Below are 19,059 nucleotides of genomic sequence, written 5' to 3' on the forward strand. Positions count from 1 at the left end.
TAAAAGAACTCTATGTTATTCTGAAGTCTAATTGAAGTCCAATTAGAGCACAAAACCCAAATGTATTGTAAAACATTTCCATTACATTTAGGATTTTGTTCGAGTATTTTTTTATACTCCTGATATAAATATCATCCCTAAAGCTTACTGCCTGAGTCTGCTCACCTACACCTGGTCCTGAAAACTTCTAGCCTCCATACAATCTAATCAAGACCTAGAATGTTTTCAGCCTCTGAGACTTACTGCTGAATAAGCTCACCCTTTCTAGTTCTTTCTGAGCTCTGACCGGCTGGTTCAAGTCAGCCCTTTGGCTCAAAACTAATCTCAATACTGACTGACTCAATCAGGCTTCTCCCTCAGCCTCTGACTGAATTGTTCTGCTTGGCCTCAGACTAACTTTAGCAATATGTTCTAATCTTCTGGCTCCTTCTCATTCTCTGGTTCCTTTTGTCTTCACCTGTGTCTAGCTTGTTCTGTCTCTACAACCTGTCTCTGTACAACTGTCCCAGTAAAACTGTCTCCTTCTTCCTCTCTTTCCGCTTAAGTAGCCTCTCTCCTAAGAGTTGGGCAGATCCTATTCTGTCAAAGCTTTCTCTGATTTGTCATTTTGCCTGCCACTCAATTAGACCTCACTTTCAAACACAGGTGCTTCCTTCTACAAACAAACTTTACCTCATCGTTTGGGATTAAATCTGAGTATTAAGGGCATGTCTGTATTTCAGCCAGAGAGATTAAAAGTGTGTGTGTGTGTGTGTGTGTGAGAGAGAGAGAGAGAGAGAGAGAGAGAGAGAGAGAGAGAGAGAGAGAGAGAGAGAGAGACCACAACTAGAAACAGGTTTGTCCAGTAAACAATACAATCTCCGAGTTCACAAAGTTATCAATGATCCCTTAACAGGTTTTGTTGTTGTTGCTGTTGTGTTGTGTTGTTTCTGGTTTGGTTTGGTTTGGTTTTGTGCCATTTTAGTCAATGTTTAAAGAGCCCCAGATTTCAAGAAGGATGTCAGCTCTGGTCAAACCTTGCCCTCTGCAGTGCTGCTGGCACCACAGTTGTGTCAATGGGAACAGCCCCCAGAGACTCTGATGTTTGAATACTTGGAATCCCCATTTGGTGCAGCTACTTGGGTAGGTTTAAGAGGCATGGCTTGCTAGAGAAAGTATATTATTGGGGAGGGAGGCTTTGGGGTTTCAAAAGCCTCATGACATTCCCTGTGCGCCCTCTCTGCTTGGTGCTTGCAGAGATAGAAATCCTCAGCTCCCAGTTCCAGCTGCTATGTTTGCACCCTGCTGTGATGCCATCTCACCATTATGGACACCCTAACGCTCTAGAACCAATCAGAAGCCGAACTAGTTGTTCTTCCTTCTACAAACTGCCTTTGTCATACTGTTTGGTCACAGCAGTAGAAAAATAACAAATACTGCCACAGGGACCCATACCTGGCTGGCAAGGGTGAACAGACCCTTGTGAAGTGACCCTCTCGCTGGACCATGAGTGGCAGGTCATAGATAAGGAGCACATCCTCAAGAGACCTGTAACATGCGGTCAGTCCTGACGCTTGTTAGTTGAACAAGTGAACTCCAGTCAAAGAGGAGGTTCTGCTGGAGACCCTGTGCCCACATTAGAAGTCTCTCATCCAAGTCTCATAAGATTTATGGTGATCTTTGAGATGAAAGAGGTTTAGAAGTGCAAATGACTGTCAATATGAATATTAATAGCAGGGTATTAATAACTGAAGTTGTGTGCCAAACCCTCAGCTCTTGATTACACAGAGCGGAGCTCAGGCCAAACCAAAGACGTCTCAACTCCAAGCCAAGGGATCTACTGGAGACCAGATCCCAAAAGGGCGGAAAACATCCCCAGTGTCTGACTAGAAAAGTGTGATAAAAACCGGTCACTACAGGCTTACACAGCCTGTCCTTCCCCAGAGTCCTCCAATACAGTCTGACCTGTGAAGGACACTGGAACCACACTCCTGAATAAGGTCGGGTCGATGAATAAATGAGAGAGGGAAGGAAGGAGTTTGGACCTGAAGAGGAAAATACAAACAGGGAAGTAAAGATTCCAATGTTCTTCTGGATTTTGCCTACTCCACAGAAAGTAAATTATAGGACTTCTTTTTCTGTTAAAATTGCAAATCAGAACTGTTCTACAAGCTGTGGATTCATCAGAAACATTTTTAACTGCCATAGCTGCTCATTACAAATATCTGGGACTAAAATGAACAGCAGCTGCCCTACCAGACTGTCTATGACCACGTCTCATAGCTCGGAGACTCAAAACACTCTAGGGTACGCGCTGCTCCAATCACGAACGTACTTTGCAGACTTTGAAATTATCCTTTTCACGGTTTTAAATGCTGGGGCTTTTGCCTGACTAATGCCATTTTTAATTATACGGAATCAAGTATTTTTATTGTAATCTAATGGGGTCTATTACTCATCAAAATGGCTCTAGTCAGCAACAATATTCCCCAGAATCAATCACTCAACCCTTCTCTCATTCCAGAGAGGCAGCAGCCTGCACGTGCAATTGTACACAATTAGCGATATCACGTCTTGCCAATTTTCTCAGAAAGACACCAAGTGCCATCGAGGAGCCCTCATTATGATTCCTTGCAATGGGGTCTTGACAGCGGCCCAAACGTGACGGATGGAGCTGTGAGCTCAAGCCAGGCACACTATTCCCTCTGGGCCCAGCACAAGCTTTACACAGGTGGTACAGTGGGATGGAGCTGCTGTACGGAAGGTCAGCATCTCCAGGTCCTAGAGCAAGCAGGCAGAAGAACTAGTACTTCACCCTCAGTGACAACACCGTGCTCCCATTACACAAGGAGACATACATAAAAGCTGATAAAGACACAGCAGGTGACCAAGGGAGAGTGTCCCTTCCTCTAGCTTAGATCCCACACTTTCATAAAGCAACCTGCCCAGAACCATTTATCTTACATAAATCTGGTTAAGGGGATTGAGCCATCTTAAAAAATCCCAAAGATACATAGAAATCATCTATTCCCCAAAGCTTGTATTCAGAGATGTGAACTCCCGAGCCAATTACTAAGTATAAATAGAGCTTTGTTAAAATCCTAAGTATGCTTGTAAATGTGTATGCATATATGCAGAGGTATGTATGCAGAGGTATGTATTGATATGTATTAGTGACAAAGTGAATGATAAATAGGTCATCCTCCAATGCTGGACATTTTGCCTAAAAAGTGTTCATTGGTTTCCAAATAAGAGAAATTAATATTACTAAACCAAGTACCATAAAACCTAGAAGCCGAGAAATGTACTAGAAAGGTCACTCGGTGGACAGTGGACAAATCGGTCTTTTTTGAGAATGGTAATCAATAGCAAGCGACGAGACCTTGGTGTGCCCCTCTTGAATAATTGACAAGGCATCTTTTTTGGACTATTTACAGGACTATGTTTAGCATTCCATTTAGTGCTGCAAAATAATTCACTCAAGTGTTGACTCCCTATCTCCTCTATTAACCAGGTGGCAGACGGCAAGTAACAGGTGCAGAGCTGGTGTGTCTTTGTGTGACCATCCAAGGACTATCCTTCATTCGACCCTAGTGACAGAAAGGTTGCCTGTCAATGCAGCCCTGATACCACCCATCGCCTAGTACAAAGTCTGGGGGGGAGGGGCACGTCCAGCACACAGAGCTGAAGCACCTCTCTGGGCTTCCCTCCTTCCTGCAAGCTTCTCGGTGTCATCCTAAGGCCCTTGTCCCAGGAAATGCGCATTCTGTCTGTTTCCTCCCAGAACCTCCAGGAAGGCGCTAGCCACTCCACCTCTTAAGGGGCAAAAGAGACTCCCTCCAGGTCTATAGAGAGGAGATGGGTATTCTTAGAAACAAGAAGGAACCTATTTGGACAGAAAGCCCTTGTTAGAAACCTGAAAGGCCCTAAGGTAGAGACAGTAAGGTGTGGGAAGGAAGATATCCGGAAGATGGTGAAAACCAAACACTCTGACTAACAAAACAGGCTGACAGATAGTTAGCAGCAAGAGGAGGCAGGAGAGGGCAGAGGAGGGGACAGCAAGGAATGGGAGAAGAAGGGAGAAAGGGGAAAGAGAACAAGAAAAGTCTGCCCGGACTTGGACTGACCAGGGTCAATAGACACGCTAATGTGTACAACATAGGGTCTGGGGCACAGAGGCGTCACCCTATGCGAAGAACCACAGGCAACTAAGGAGCCCTGAAAGGAAGAGCCAGAGTCCTCCTCAGGAAAGAGCGCACCAATCAGTTATCTAATACCAAATGGGCATCCCTGAAAACACACGAACAGGTAATGCACAGACTGAGCAGGCTGCATCTCTATATCTAAGAATATATATGTATATACATACTGGGATGTTTGTTCTAGTTTGTCAACTTGACTACATCTGGAATTACCTAAAACCTAAAATTTTTCCAGGCACACCTGTGATCCCTTTGCTTAATCATTTGAGGTGAGAAGATCCTTGAGGTGGGAAGACACAGCCCTGATCTGGGCCACACCTTCTGCTGGTAGCCTAAGAACATGGAGGAAGGAAGTTGTTCTCTGCCTGCTTGCTCTGCATTCCATAGCAAGTCCATTCCTTCCCTGGCGTTAGTTAGAGCCCCCTTCTTCAGGATTCCTGCATCTACTGATGAGCAGCCAAGAAATCCAGCCTTGTAGACTGAACTGGATTCTTGGGCCTTCCATTTGCTAGACAGCCACCAATGCTTACCACAGCCTGTAAGCCTTTCTAATAAATCCCTTTCTATACATATGGAGAAAGTCATTCTATACGTTCCATTACTCTAGAGAACCCTGACTAGTATAGATATATGTATACAACAAGAATATGAAAAAGGAGGCCATGAATTGGAAAGAGAGCAAGGAGGGGTATTTGAGAGGGTTTGGAGGGAGAGGGAAAAGGATGTAAGTATATTATAATCTCAAAAATAATAATTAGTAAATAAAATAAAAAGAAATTTTAACTAGAACAAAAAGACAAGGAAGATGCAAGGAAGATAAAAACAGGGAGTGAGAGAGGAGAGGAATCAGAGGACAGAAAAGGGACAAAAAGGGGGTGGAGAAGGGAGGACAGAAGAGGGGAAGAGGAGTCATGGAGAAGGAAAAGGAGGGGAAGAGAGGGTAAGGGAGGAGAGGAGAAGGGAGGGGAAGGGAGGGGAAGAGAAGGGAAGAGAGGGGAGGGAAGGGAAGGAAGGAGAAGAGAGGGGAAAGAAAGGAGAGAAGAGATAGGAAGGGGGGAAGGGAAGGAAGGGGAAGGGAGGGGAGGGAGAGGAAAAGGGAAGGAGGGGGAGAGGAACAGAGGGGAGGGGAAGGGAGGAGATAGGAGGAGAGGAGATGGGATGGAAGGGAGGGGGTGAGAGGAGGAAAGGGTAGGGGAAGGGAGGAGAGGGCTATCCATAATTTTGGGAAGGAAGAATTATTTAAAATAAACAATGCAAATTAAGCTCCTATATGGTCAGGCGGTGGTGGCACATGCCTTTAATCCCAGCACTTGGGAGGCAGAAGCAGGCAAATTTCTGAGTTCAAGGCCAGCCTGGTCTACAGAGTGAGTTCCAGGACAGCCAGGGCTATACAGAGAAACCCTGTCTTGAAAAAACCAAATCCAAAAAACAAACAATAAAAGCTCCTATATGTCTCTCCAGTGCAGGCCCTGACTCTCTAAGAATCCAACCTAATTTGGATGCCTCATGGCGGCCTTGTGCTAAGGGAGGTCAGCTGACCTTGATGTAAATCCCTTGCTGGTGTTAGAACAACTGAGGCCCCAGAGTGGTCCTGGGGGCAAGACGTCTACATGCCCTGAGTTTGTAGGCATCTTAAGCTGCACAAGTTCCAGGCCAGCATAACCTACATTGCAAGATCTTGGAAAAGGAGGGATGGGAAGGGGCCTGGGATGTCGCTCAGTGGTCATAGCACTGCCCAGCATGCACAAAGCCCCAGCTTTGCCTGACCGCCATCATTCCCCAGCACTTTTGATGTCTGGACTCTCTCAGTTCACACAGTCTTCAGAAGCTGGACACTCAAGGGAGAGAGAATTGGAGGTTCCTCAAAAGACTGAAAACAGAACTATCATGTGTGTGACTCGGCAATGCTTATGAATATATACCAAAAAGACAGGAAATCAGTATGCAGAAGAGACATGAGTATTCCAGTGTTTACAGTGACACATTCATGGCAGTCAGCAAGTGGAACTAACCTAGGTGTCCATCAATATATGAACAGGTGGAGAAAATGTGATTCAGGCAAATAGGTGAGGACAGAGATAGATAGATAGATAGATAGATAGATAGATAGATAGATAGATAGATGATGGATGGATGGATGATGGATGGATAGATACATACATATATATATATAGATGCATGCATGCATACATACATATATGCATAGATAGATAGATGCATAATATATAAATACATAGATTGATACACACATAGATACATAGATATATGCATACATGTATAAATACATAGATTGATATAGATACATAGATATAGAGATTGATAATTAGACATATAGATGATAGATAGATACATAGATACACAGATACACAGATATATAGGTCAATACATACATAATTACATATCGATACAAAGATGATCAATAGATGATAGATGATAGATATGAACATAGAGATATAGATACATACATAAATACATAGATACATAAATACATAGATACAAACAGATATGTAAATACATAGATGTTGCTACTTTGTTTCCAACCCAGTTCCCCAGTAAAAGAAAGCTCAACTCAGTTAACAAAACAAGCTAAAAGCCTAGATTGGGCGACCTCCCACTACACTACTCTATTTCCATCTATATTATCCCATATAACTTGCGGTTTCTCCAGGCCACGAGCTTCTCTCCCTCCGATGCCTCTCTGTTTCTCCCCGGTCACTCCTTCCCCTCCAGTTTATTCCCTTTGCTCCTCACCTCGACTCTCAGCTCCTCCCCCTTCCTCCTGCCCAATCATTGGCTCAAGCCTTTATTTGAAAAGTTAAGGTGGGGAGAAGGTTCACAAGGCAACTCCTCATCTGCAGCCCCTCTGAGGAGTGGAATTAGCATCAAAATACAAGCCCAGGGCTATCCACAACACATAGATTGATATATAGATATCATATATCATATATCATATCATATATCATATATCATAGGTGATGATAGATAGAGATAGGAAGATAGATAGATAGATAGATAGATAGATAGATAGATAGATAGATAGATAGATAATCTTGCCATCTGATGTCATTTGACATGATGCCAAATAAACCAGGCACAGAAACACAATAACATGCAAGCTTATTGATCTAAAACCACTGATCTCAAGGAAGCTAAGAATCAAATGGTGATCACTGGAGTCCAGGGAAGAGAAAGGAGGACTGAGAGGAGATGGGCAGCGGGTGGGGAAATTACAGACAGACAAGCGTAGAATGACGATGGTTGACGTGATGGCTATTCCTCGTTGTCAACTTGACTACATCTACAATGAACTACAAGCCAGTATTGGAAGGCTTGTAGACCTGAAATCCAGATCTTGAAGCTGAGAGACATATGTTTCTGACCTTGATTTTGGCATGGAGATCTTGAGGCATAGTGGCTGTGAGTCCCAAGAGACTAAGGCAAGAAGATCCTGAGTTCAAGGTCAGGCTGGGACAAAACAAGTCCCAGATCTAGGCATGGTGGTACCCACCTTTAATCTGGGCCACACCTTCTGCTTGAGATCTACCTAAGGACATTGGAAGAAGGAAGATTCACTCTTCTTTACCTGCTTACACTTACTTGCCAGCACATCTGTTGGAATCTACTTGTACAGAAGACCAGCTGAAACAACTAGCCTTGTGGGACTGGGCAACTACTAGATCCTCGGACTTCCTGCTCAGAGCTGACCATTGTTGGGGAGTTGGACTACAGACTACATACGTCATCATAACAAATTCCCTTACTATATAGACTATCCATAAGTTCAGTGACTCCAGAACCTGACTAATACAGTTGATGTGTTTTACATTTCAAAATAGCTAGTTTTTTAAATCTGCTGAACACAAAGAGAGGGTGAATTTTAAGTTGATAGAGATGCTAATTACCTTTATTTCCTCATTGCACAACACACTAAAACATGATGATCTGTCCTATAAATAGGTACAATTACCAAGTATTAATCAAAAACAAAATAAGGACCTACCCACACCCTCTTGGCTAAGTTCAGCAGGTGACTGCATAAAGAGTCCTAGGCATCAGGGACCTCGCAGAAGCCATTCTTCCCCAGGAGGACCAGGAGTTGGGGGCTCACACTTTCTTCCCTGATCACTTGGAGCCTTAAAGCCCAGCAGGCAGCCCTGTTCTCTCTCTATGGCCCCCATCAGGCTCAGTCATCAACCGTGAATGCTCTTGGATTCCAGGGTGGGCCAGCTATGAGAAGTCATGGGAGACATAGCTGATTCCAAGTCTGGACAAATACCCAAAAATGTGGGTACTGAAATCACGTTCCCTCTGCCCAGCACATTCTGGATAGAACAGGCTATTCAGGAAAATGTTTTATTGGGGGGGGGGGGGGAAGGGAGAAGAATTGATGGGATCAAAGCCAGAGTATTGCACATGTTAGGCAAATGTTCTCCCACTAAGATATTTCTTTAGGTTATATGTGAATTTTTAAAAATAAACCTAAGACCACACATAAAAAAGGTGTTCATAGGGAGATTGGACAGCTGATGAAGAAACAGAAACACAGAGTTTACCAGGCCTCAGAGCCATCAAAAGTCCACCCAGAAGGGTCCAGGAGCACTACAGTTCCAAACAGGAAGAGCAGTAGGCACCAGGCCCACGTGGCTGTCCGAGCAGCCATGGGGCAACGGGTAGAAAACTGAGATTCAAGAACTTCCAGAAGACATGGCAGCATCTGAGAAGGGACACCACCACCGCCAAGACACACACTTGTAGAGGCGAGAGAGAAGACGCCATCCCAACTAAACATACCTAATGGCTTACACAGGGAGCCACCTGACAGGCGATGAGGCCCTCCTGGCAAAGACAGACACGACCCTCAGTGGCTGCTCTGAACACATCTTCAGCTCGCTTCCACCCATCTTTCCTGAGGCTCATACCCCAAATCCACGTTAGCCTTCTTGACAGAGACGTATGGCTAATTCAGGCCTCATAAAGAACCCTCTAGCAGGAAGGCTAGTGGCCTCAGCTGCTGTCCTTACCCCAGTGGTCTTTGCTGGCACTAGGAAAGCCAGGCAGGCAGGAGTCAAAGGTCACTCCTGCCCCTCCTCCAGTTCACTGTCTTGGGGAGAATGCCTAGCAGATGAGGGTTAAAATAGGATCACAAGCTAGCTAGCACTCCCTCCGGGGAGCCAGAAGTTGCTAATTTCAAGGAGCCACAAAAGCAGTTAACTAAAAGAAAACATTTAGCCCACAGAAGGGGAAAACAAGGGAAGTTAAAACGGAGTCAGAGATGCCTCGAAAGAAGAATAATGAAAGAAAAAAGACCTGGACTTCAGCAGACGGGGCTGCTACCGACATCGCCTTCCTTTGGATGACGCTGCCTGGCATCTGGCCACACAGATGGTTCTGCCATGCCACTGACCTGTCCACACACATCCCGATACCACCAGAGGACCTGGCCATCACAGGCATTTTAGATCCACTCCTAGAAGGGCAGCCTAGGGTCACAAAGAAGAGCTTCTCAGCCCACAAGGCTACTAACAGCAACGAAGGCATCTTGTGGTCCCTGGGGCCAGCTTCAGTGCTGATTGTCAAAAGCAATTCGTGGATTAGTTTTAGAGCATAAAGGAGCTGTCAGAGCTAAGGCCAACCACACTTAACAGGCTGTTAATCTTATGGGGGGGGGGAACAAGAATTTCCTGTAATATCTAAATTTAGGGGAAAATACGTTGCTGAAGTTTTGAGGAAAAAATACAGGGGTATTGGTATACACAGATAAAAAGAGCAAACGCATGGTTCACAGAAAGCAAATAGTGAGGAGACAGTGTCTGACTGTGGAACTAGGTGGGGGGGGAGGGGGGTCTGTCTAACTACACATAACAACTGTGCTACTAACCATGAGGTACAACAGACACCAGCCAAGAGAATCAACCATGAACACCAAGCATAGATATCAACTCCAAGGACTCACCGAGTACACCCAACCATGGGCATCAATCAAGAGCATCACTCATGTGTAATCGTCATGCACAGAGAGCAGGTACCAAGCACAAGTACCAATCATGAATACCAAATACATATGTCAAACAGAAGCAACAGCCAAGCACTCACCAAGTACACCCCACCATGAGCATCAGCCCAGAGCATCAACCACATGTAAAGACCATGCACCTAAAGCAGGTACCAAGCACAAGTACCCATCATGAGCCCCAGTCATATGGCTCAACCACATGCACCAACCATGATTATCAACCAGGAGCAACTAATCAATCAATCATCAATCATCAGCATTAATCATTCATACCAAACACGATCACTGACTATGTATGCCAGCCATGAACAACCAACCTTGCATACCATATGTAAACATCAATCAATCACATGCACCAAGCATGTATGTAAGCATGTGTCCTTTCCAAAGGATACAAAGACTATGGTGCAGGAGGGTCAAGAGCCAACGAAGAGGCTATCATGTCTTTAAGCATGAAGATTTCTGCTCATCTGTGTTCTCCACGGGCCTTGTAGTGAGTGATGTGGAAACTGTTTAGTATTTCAGAGCTCTGTGCCTCTGCTCAATAAAAACTTCTACTTCTTTAAAGCAGCAATGTATGGGAATCCTCTCTACCAGCCCACTAATGCAAATCTGTATACATTAAGCACTGATGGTATCACCTTTCAGCCCTGGGCTCTTCCCATTCATACAACTCCAAACACAAAACTGCCAAGGTCCTAACACTGTTGCAACAGTGGATGCTGGGAAGCTCTGTCCTGACCCTTCTCTAAAAGATGCAATTCAATGCAAAAAAAAAAGAATGTAGATGGTACTTGTCTTAATCTGAACCTCTATTTCTGTGATGAAACCCCATGACCAAAAGCAAGTTGGGGAGGAAAGGGTTTATTTGGTTTATACTTCCACATTTAATCCATCATTGAAGGAACTCAGATCAGGAACTCAAATCTGACAGGACCCTGGGGGGCAGGAGCTGATGCAGAGGCTATGGAGGAGTGTCTTGTTCCTCTGCTTTCTTATAGAACCCAGGACCAACAGCCCAGGGGTGGGGCCATCCACGATGGGCTGGGCTGTGACTGATCAACCACTAATTAAGAAAATGTTCTACAGGCTTGCCCACAGTCTGATCTTATGGAGGCACTCTCTTAACTGAGATTTCCTCCTCTTAGATGACTCTAGCCTGTGTCAAGTTGACATCAAACTAGTCAGCCCAGCACCCAAAATCCGCTTGTCACTTTGCACCAAGAGGTAGAGTATGATAGGTTTTAAAATAGCTTTATAGTCCCAGCAACAGCCAGACCAGCAATTATTTGACATTTAAAACCTCTAAGCCTTCATTTTTCTCCCACATACACTTTATCCCTGCACATTTTAAAAAAAAATAATTTTCTACATAATAAATACCTGTGATTTCCTTGAATTACTTTGGAATAGATATTCCACACGTGTAAAGCCTTGCAAAAGATAGGGTGTCCTTCAAAGTGGCTGTTCCTGGCCCCCCAAGAGCTTTTCTTGGTGGTTAGCAATTGTTTGAGGAATGTTGGAATGTTCAAATCCAACAGTATCATTGGCAGGCAAACCTGCAGAAGTTGCACCAATGGCCTTTTTGAAAGCAAAAACAACTTCTTCATTGAAGCTCACTGACTCTGACGACATTTGTTATACCTCCTAGGCCCCCTCTGACATAGAACAACGCTTCCCTACTTCCTTCCTTCTCTCCAGTACTTCTGGATTCATCCCAGTAAAACAAGTGTGACAATCCTTTGCTAATGTGGCTCAAATGCATAAGGAGAGATCCAGAGAATTTCACTAATGATGGTGGTGATGCTGAAAGATGATTTCCAAATCAAAGGAAGCCTCAAGCAACGTGCTAGACACACCTGCGCTCTACTGATGTAGCTGCTACGGGAAGGCCTCTGTCTCTTAATCACACGGCATGTTGGGAGTGACTGACCACACAAGGACCAGCAGTGACCATGACCCACCTCTGACAAGCATGTCCTCTGTAACAAATCTGCAGCTGCAGAAGAAACCAAGCAATGCAGTCTACTGTTGGCTATGTAAGACCCCAAGTACCATCCCCAGTCCCTAAAAGGGAACAAAAGACACGAGGGAGGGTGGGAGAAGGAGAGAGAGGAGGAAAGGAGGACCTCCCTTGACACTTCACATTCCCTCTCCATGAAAAATCCAGAATGCAGAAGCACAAAGTCCTCATGTGGCAAATCCATCTAAAAGAAGAAACAGTAAGAATCAGCTACAGTTCCCACCAATGCCACGCCCTCCATCGGTAATCCCTGCCCTGGGAGGTTAGGGGTGTTGTGGTAGAGCTCTTGCATAGCATGTGCAAGACCCTTAAATAAATCCTTAGCACTGGAAATGTTCCCACTAGATAGAAACAAAGCATTGTATATATGTGTGTGTGTGTGTGTGTGTGTGTGTGTATATGTACATATGTTTATATGTATATGTGTGCATGTGTATATTTATTCTCAACAGCATGCCCAGCTATGTAACTTAGTGGAAATAAATACAACTAATGATAAATATACACCAGTTCAGTTTCCTCCCAGGCACGTCCTGCCCACCCTCTACATCAGGCACAGGCCTGGCCACCACAGCTGCATCTCTCCTCCTGGGCACTGCCGAGAACCCACCTCCCACTCTCTGAGCACACTGTTCCTGTCCTTGGGAGATGATTGTTTTAAATTCTCTCTTCTTACTTCTATTGATCTGAGGTGCAAACCCTGGCCCACAGGAAACCTAGGAATTCCCTGAAGAAGTTCATGCTTACAGATAACCAGTGTATTAGGGAGAGTGCGGGTGCAGACATGTGTAATGAAGAAGCATCCTAGGAACCGCAGCCCTGGTAAGGCCCCCCAGACAGTTCCATCTCTAAGTATACGTAAGCCACTGATCATCCAAGTGAATGCAACTTTTAAAGAGAAAGCCACGGGAGCCAGGGGTGGCGCATGCCTTTAATCCCAGCACTGGGGAGGCAGAGGCAGGTAGATCTCTATGAGTTCAAGGCCAGCCTGGTCTATAGAGCAAGTTCCAGATATCCAGGGTTACATGAAGAAACCCTGACTCAAAAAACCAAGAGAGGGGAGAGAGGGGGAAGAGGGAGGGGAGAGGAAAGGGGGGGCGGGCGGAGAGAAAGCAACAATAGTAGAATCCAACTAACACGAAGGTTTTCAGAAACTCCCATATAACTTATCCCAGCGAGCCAAGGGGCCCACAATGCCATGTGCTAAGAGAACTCCCGAGTCTCTCACCGCTGCGGACACCTTCAGCCTGACTACCTATTTTTAAAGGTTAATTAAAATTCCAATAGAATACCCATAGAGTGTGCATTTCTCATTCTGCAATTTGGAAGATCTCCCAAGCACAGAAAACCTGATAAAAAAATAACTGACCTTGGCCTCCTCAAGAGAACCTATGAAGAACACTTTCTTCTAACTAAGTGTTCGCTGATATCTTATTTAAAAAATGTGCCTGGAATGCGACCGTGCTGGCTGTAAGAGATGGGACTAAATACAGGTCGAACTAAAATACTCATCAGAAGTAGCCACATAACTGAGAACCAATTCCACCATGCTCAAGGGGGAAATGATGGGGAGGAGGGACTCTGTTCAGCCTCACCACGGGAGTGCTCAGTCCCAGGCAACTGCAGATCTTTCCCATTCCCTCCTATCAAGAAAAGTAGGCTTGCTTTCAGGAGAGGCTGGAGCCACACCCAAGCAAGATGGTCGTCCCCTGTGGCCTTTCTCAAAGCCAAAGATAGTCTTGCTTTTAATGGCTGTCATTGGGCTCTTCACTTTAACAATGCTTATAAAGATCAGGGCCACTGTCTGTGATAAGACATAAAACCTAGATGGAGCTGTGTAAAACGCGAAACACACTCCAATAACCACCGGGCTTCTATGTTCAGTGATGTTCCATGATCCAATCTCTGTAAGACAGGATGACTTTGAATCTAAAAGCAAAGTATGGCACCACACACACACACAGATACACACAAACATACACACACACACACATACACACATGGATACACGCTCATACACACAGGCGCACACACACCCACACATGCATGCATGTACACATACAGCCCTACCTGTTCACATGCGCAAATAGTTCTCCACACACACCCTTAACTTAGTATCCCATATACGATGGACTCACTAGCAGAGTCCACTGGATCCCTTCAGGGTCCCCAGGAGGAAAACCATGGGTAACCTACTTGCTCGCAGACAGGTTGTAATTAAGTAAGGGAGGTAAAAATATTGTGCTAGAGCTCCTGACCTCTGTGCCACTCTAGTCCCACAGAGTCCCTTTCCCTCCCTCTCCTTCAGTAAGGACTCCTACAAGGCCCAGGGGAGGTCCTGGGCTTCAGGTCCGGAGAGGACGGTAAGAGGTAAGGCCCCAGCCACACTGCAGCACCAGTCCCAAGATGCCAGGGGAAGTGTATGAAGGTGTGGAAGCCACACTTTGTATACTTAGAGAACCTTTCTATTGTCCTCTGTATCTAGCTGTGGTTACCCTGAGGTGCCACCTGCAGCTACTGCCTTTCTCAAAAGCTAGTTTGGGACTGGAGATAAAAATGGCACAGTTGCAAAGCAGGGTGGACACGTGTGACTCCTGGGAACTGGTTGGTCTGCCAGACCCCTGCAACCCCTCTTGAGCTGTCAAACCACTGCACAGAGCTACCTGTCACCTATGCTCAAACCATAACAGGTGAGGGGACATCCCTGCCACTATAATGCTCTACGACTCCTCCCACATCTATAAAATAGCAGCCGTTATTCTAGGTTATTAGTGAGTGCATACCATGATTCATCTTTTGAGTCTGGGTTACCTCACTTAGTATGATGTTCTCCAGCTCCATCCATTTGTCTAAGAATTTCATGAATTCATTGTTTCTAATGGCTGAATAGTACTCCATTGTGTATATATACCACATTTTTTGCATCCACTCTTCTGTTGAGGGATATCTGGGTTCTTTCCAACTTCTGGCAATTATAAATAGGGCTGCTAATAAGTGGATATTAACCTAGAAAACTGGAATACCCAAAACATAATCCACAGATCAAATGAGGTATAGGAAGAATGGAGGAGTGGCCCCTTGTTCTGGAAAAACTCAGTGAAGCAGTATAGAGCAAAATCAGAACAGGGAAGTGGGAAGGGTTGGGTGGGAAAACAGGGGGAGGGAAGGGGACTGATGGGACTTTTGGGGAGTGGGGGTCCAGAAAAGGGGAAATCATTTGAAATGTAAATAAATATATCAATAAATTTAAAAAAATTAAAAAAAATAGCAGCCGTAAGCTTGGAGAGCATTTGTCTGTTACCTTCATTTGAGGTGAACCAGACAATGAGGTCAGTGCTACTGCTGTTTGGAACCATGTCCATCAGTTAGCCAGTTTGTCATGGAATAAGAAGATTCCTCTAACCTTAAATCCAGTTACACACCCAACCCAAAGTTCATCTCCCCAGTATTCAATTAACTAGCTACTTCACAGAGCTGTGGTAAAGGACAGAAAGCCGGCGTGTAGGAGCACATGCCTCACAACACCAGAACTCTGGAAGCCGAGGCAGACAGATTAAGAGTTCAAGGCTCGTATGGACCATATAGTTAAACTATGTCTCAAAACATGTAAACAAAAACAGGCAAAATATGCGGTAAGGGATGGCACACAATACGTGTGAAGTGGATGGTGATTTAGATTATTCACTAATAACCACCAGTTAAAAAAAACAAGCAGCAAACATTGCTGTGTCTGAAGTACTGTATCCTCTCAGGTCACCAGCTGTCTGCTACCCTGTAGGCTCTCAGAATCCAAGTGTACTCAGGAAGTGAGAGATAGCAAGAAGGTGAGATCAAAATGATGCTTCGATACATTGTCAATTCAAGGCCAATCTTGGCTTCATGAGACCCTGTTTTAAGCAAGACTACCACCACCACCACCACCACCACCAACAACAACAACAACAATGACAAACCAAAAAGATACACAACACAGGTTCGTGGTGAAACTCAATGGCAAGGTACCTGGCTAGCATGGATGAGGCCTATATATATGCAGCCATGGATGATCAAGGCCCATACATATGCATATGCATATACATATACATATACATATGCATATGCAGCCATGGATAAGGCCCATACATGTTCCAGCTCAGCACAGAGGAAGGGGAGGGGCAGGTGGGGAGACACAATATAAACAAACTAATTAACTACTGAGCCTACTTTTGTGTCATCAAAAGCCCTGTCAAACTTTCCACAGTCCTTTAGTCTGTGAAAATACATTTAGTCTCAAACCTCCTGGAGTGCGGCAGAAACAGCAGCCAGTGCCTGTAAGGGCCTCCCAAGAGCTAAGAGCAGCTCTCTCCCCCACTTCCTTGGGCCAGGTCATAACAAGAGACTGGTGATATAACTAGTCGATAGGTTCTCCATACACCAAATAAAGACAAAGAACATTCAAAAATAAAAACACATGTTAGCGTAGGAATCGCCACATACTTAAGTCTTTATTAAATCCTTCGTATTAAAATCCTAATCTCCAAGTTACTCAGCTTGAAGCCATGATAGCCTTTTGACAGAATCCTTGTCTGTCTACCTCACACTGTTTATTGGATTGTTATGGATGGAATCTCTGGTACACTAAACATGTTCTGGTACCAGCAAGCTACATCCCCAGCCCCAAGGCAACTCTTAGACTGCCCTAATAAAACCCAATTGATAATAGTTTGGGATATTAAAGAGTTCCCTCACAAAAGTTTCAAAACAATAAAGTCAAGTTGAGAAAGTCAGCACACATTAATTATATAATATATTGATTATAACGACATAAATAACATAATGAATAGAATACTATAATTAATTATGCTAGAATCAGCTCAAGTAATTTCAACAGTCTTATCATCCAAGCCAGACTTAAACATCACTTTAAGAAACCACACAGAGACAGTATTTACTGGAAGATGAAGTGATTGATGACCCCAAACTATGTAACGGGCACGCCTAACTTGGTACAAATTTCTAGAGGGAGCATCAGTAGCTGATTAAAAAAAAAAAAAAAAACCCTCATCTCAAATCATTTGTGTGAGAACAGTTAAGAGGCCCTGCTTATCAGGTAGGGGACTCCAGAAGTGCTGAAGCCAACCAAACCCTCCTCCAAAGCTTGTATTTTGGGACCTGCAAAATGAAACCAAACAGAAAACCTCAGAACATTCTATACCTAACATAGTTCCCAAATTCAGCTGCAACTAAATTAAGATCATAGGTAAGCTATATAGATAGTTGTCTATAATCTATACACCTTAAAAGTTTACATATCTCCTATAGCCCCAAAGATCTGAGAGGCTTCTAACCAAGAAAGGAGAAATGCAATGTTTATGGCTACTATTAGGTCATATTGTTGTTTGTTAAAATGATGGAATGGGTATCTGCTTATTAAACAATATGCAGGAATATCCAGAACTCAGCGTCACCTAAAACCATCAATACAGGGACACTAGCATACCAAGAGCCCATTTTTAGCTGGACTCTACCTTCTTGGCTTACAGGTGGCTCTAGCCTGCATAACATGCGGTTTCAGTCCCTGCCTCCTGTCACATCCATCACTGTCCCCTAGACTGCTCATCAAGACCCACAGTGGTCACCCCAAAGGGATAGTGTGGCAGAAGCAAAGAAGGCTTCCAGCTGACCAAGAAGAAACCCAATGGCTACTGAAAATGAAAGAACAAAAACTGCAGATATCACAACCTCTGCCTCTGCTACTTAGCTTTCTGAACAGGAGCCGGTTAACACTGGATTTAATTCTGGCTCCCCCCAGAACCTGAACATGGACCTTTTGAGACAACTTTGAGAGAAAGGCTGCACTCTGGTTGACATGACAAGAAGAAAACATGTTCTCAAACTCCCAGAAGTGCGGACATCATGGAGAATGTGGCCCACAGAATCAACTAGAGTCTCCAGATCGTCAAGTCCAAACGTAAATTCCTCACACTCAAGTACTCATGCTAAAGCTATTAGCTCCCACCTTGTGGACAGACAAGTTCTAAAGAATGCTCTGAACAGAATTAGTTCCAGGAGCAGTCCGAGACTGTGCCTTTTCCTCTACCAGATGCTTCTGTAAGCTCCAGGCCAACTACAACTCCTCAAGGTGAACTGGACCCTCATCTGTAAGCGGCCTTCAAAAGGCCCAAGCTTCTCACCAGAATCATAGTTCTAAAAGTCATGTAATTACTGAAGCAGGAAGAAGCAACAAACAAATCTTGCAAATAAAAGTCTTTAATCCTGACGTTAGATTAAAAGCAACATGGGCAAGAAAGAAAAGTTTCTGAACTCCTGATGGAGCATACAGCTGGATTTAATCACAATTAAGAGCCAAATTTCAACTTTGATCCTTCAGTGACCATCCTAAGAGGGCCCACCCTCTCTTCCTGATCCACAGAAAACTCAAATTCAGCCATCCACAACACGTCCTCCAACAGAGACAAAACAAACAGAATAATATAATTAATTATGTAAGAGCCAGGTAATTCCAATAGTTTTTCAATTAGCATCAAGGCCGGGCTTAACCATGACTTTAAGAAACCACACAGAGACAGTATTTAAGACTGATGGTCCCAAACTATGTAGCAAAGTCTATATAATGCAGTTGTGTAAAATGTAATAAGGAAAATTAAAAACAACTGTCCACCTGGGGAAGCAGCCTTGCTTAAGAGCCCACCGCCCAGGCTAGAGAATGCCAAGTCCACACAGAAGACAAAGTTAGCGTTCCTGAAGATTTGGGGTGAAGCCCTTCTTTCTGGGGCAGCTCTAGACATTCTCCGGGCAGTGTCCACCCACTTGGCCCTCTCCCTGTCCTCCACAGCTCAGCA

The 19,059-nt window shown here is 44.4% G+C and overlaps 1 protein-coding gene across 1 annotated transcript in view; it reads right to left on the reverse strand.

Annotated features, from left to right (window-relative positions):
• Positions 1–19,059, reverse strand: part of Sh3rf3 (SH3 domain containing ring finger 3) — a 330,906-nt gene that overhangs the window by 309,485 nt on the left and 2,362 nt on the right.

This window comes from Apodemus sylvaticus, chromosome 19 (assembly GCF_947179515.1).
Source record: "Apodemus sylvaticus chromosome 19, mApoSyl1.1, whole genome shotgun sequence".
Lineage (NCBI taxonomy): Eukaryota > Metazoa > Chordata > Mammalia > Rodentia > Muridae > Apodemus > Apodemus sylvaticus.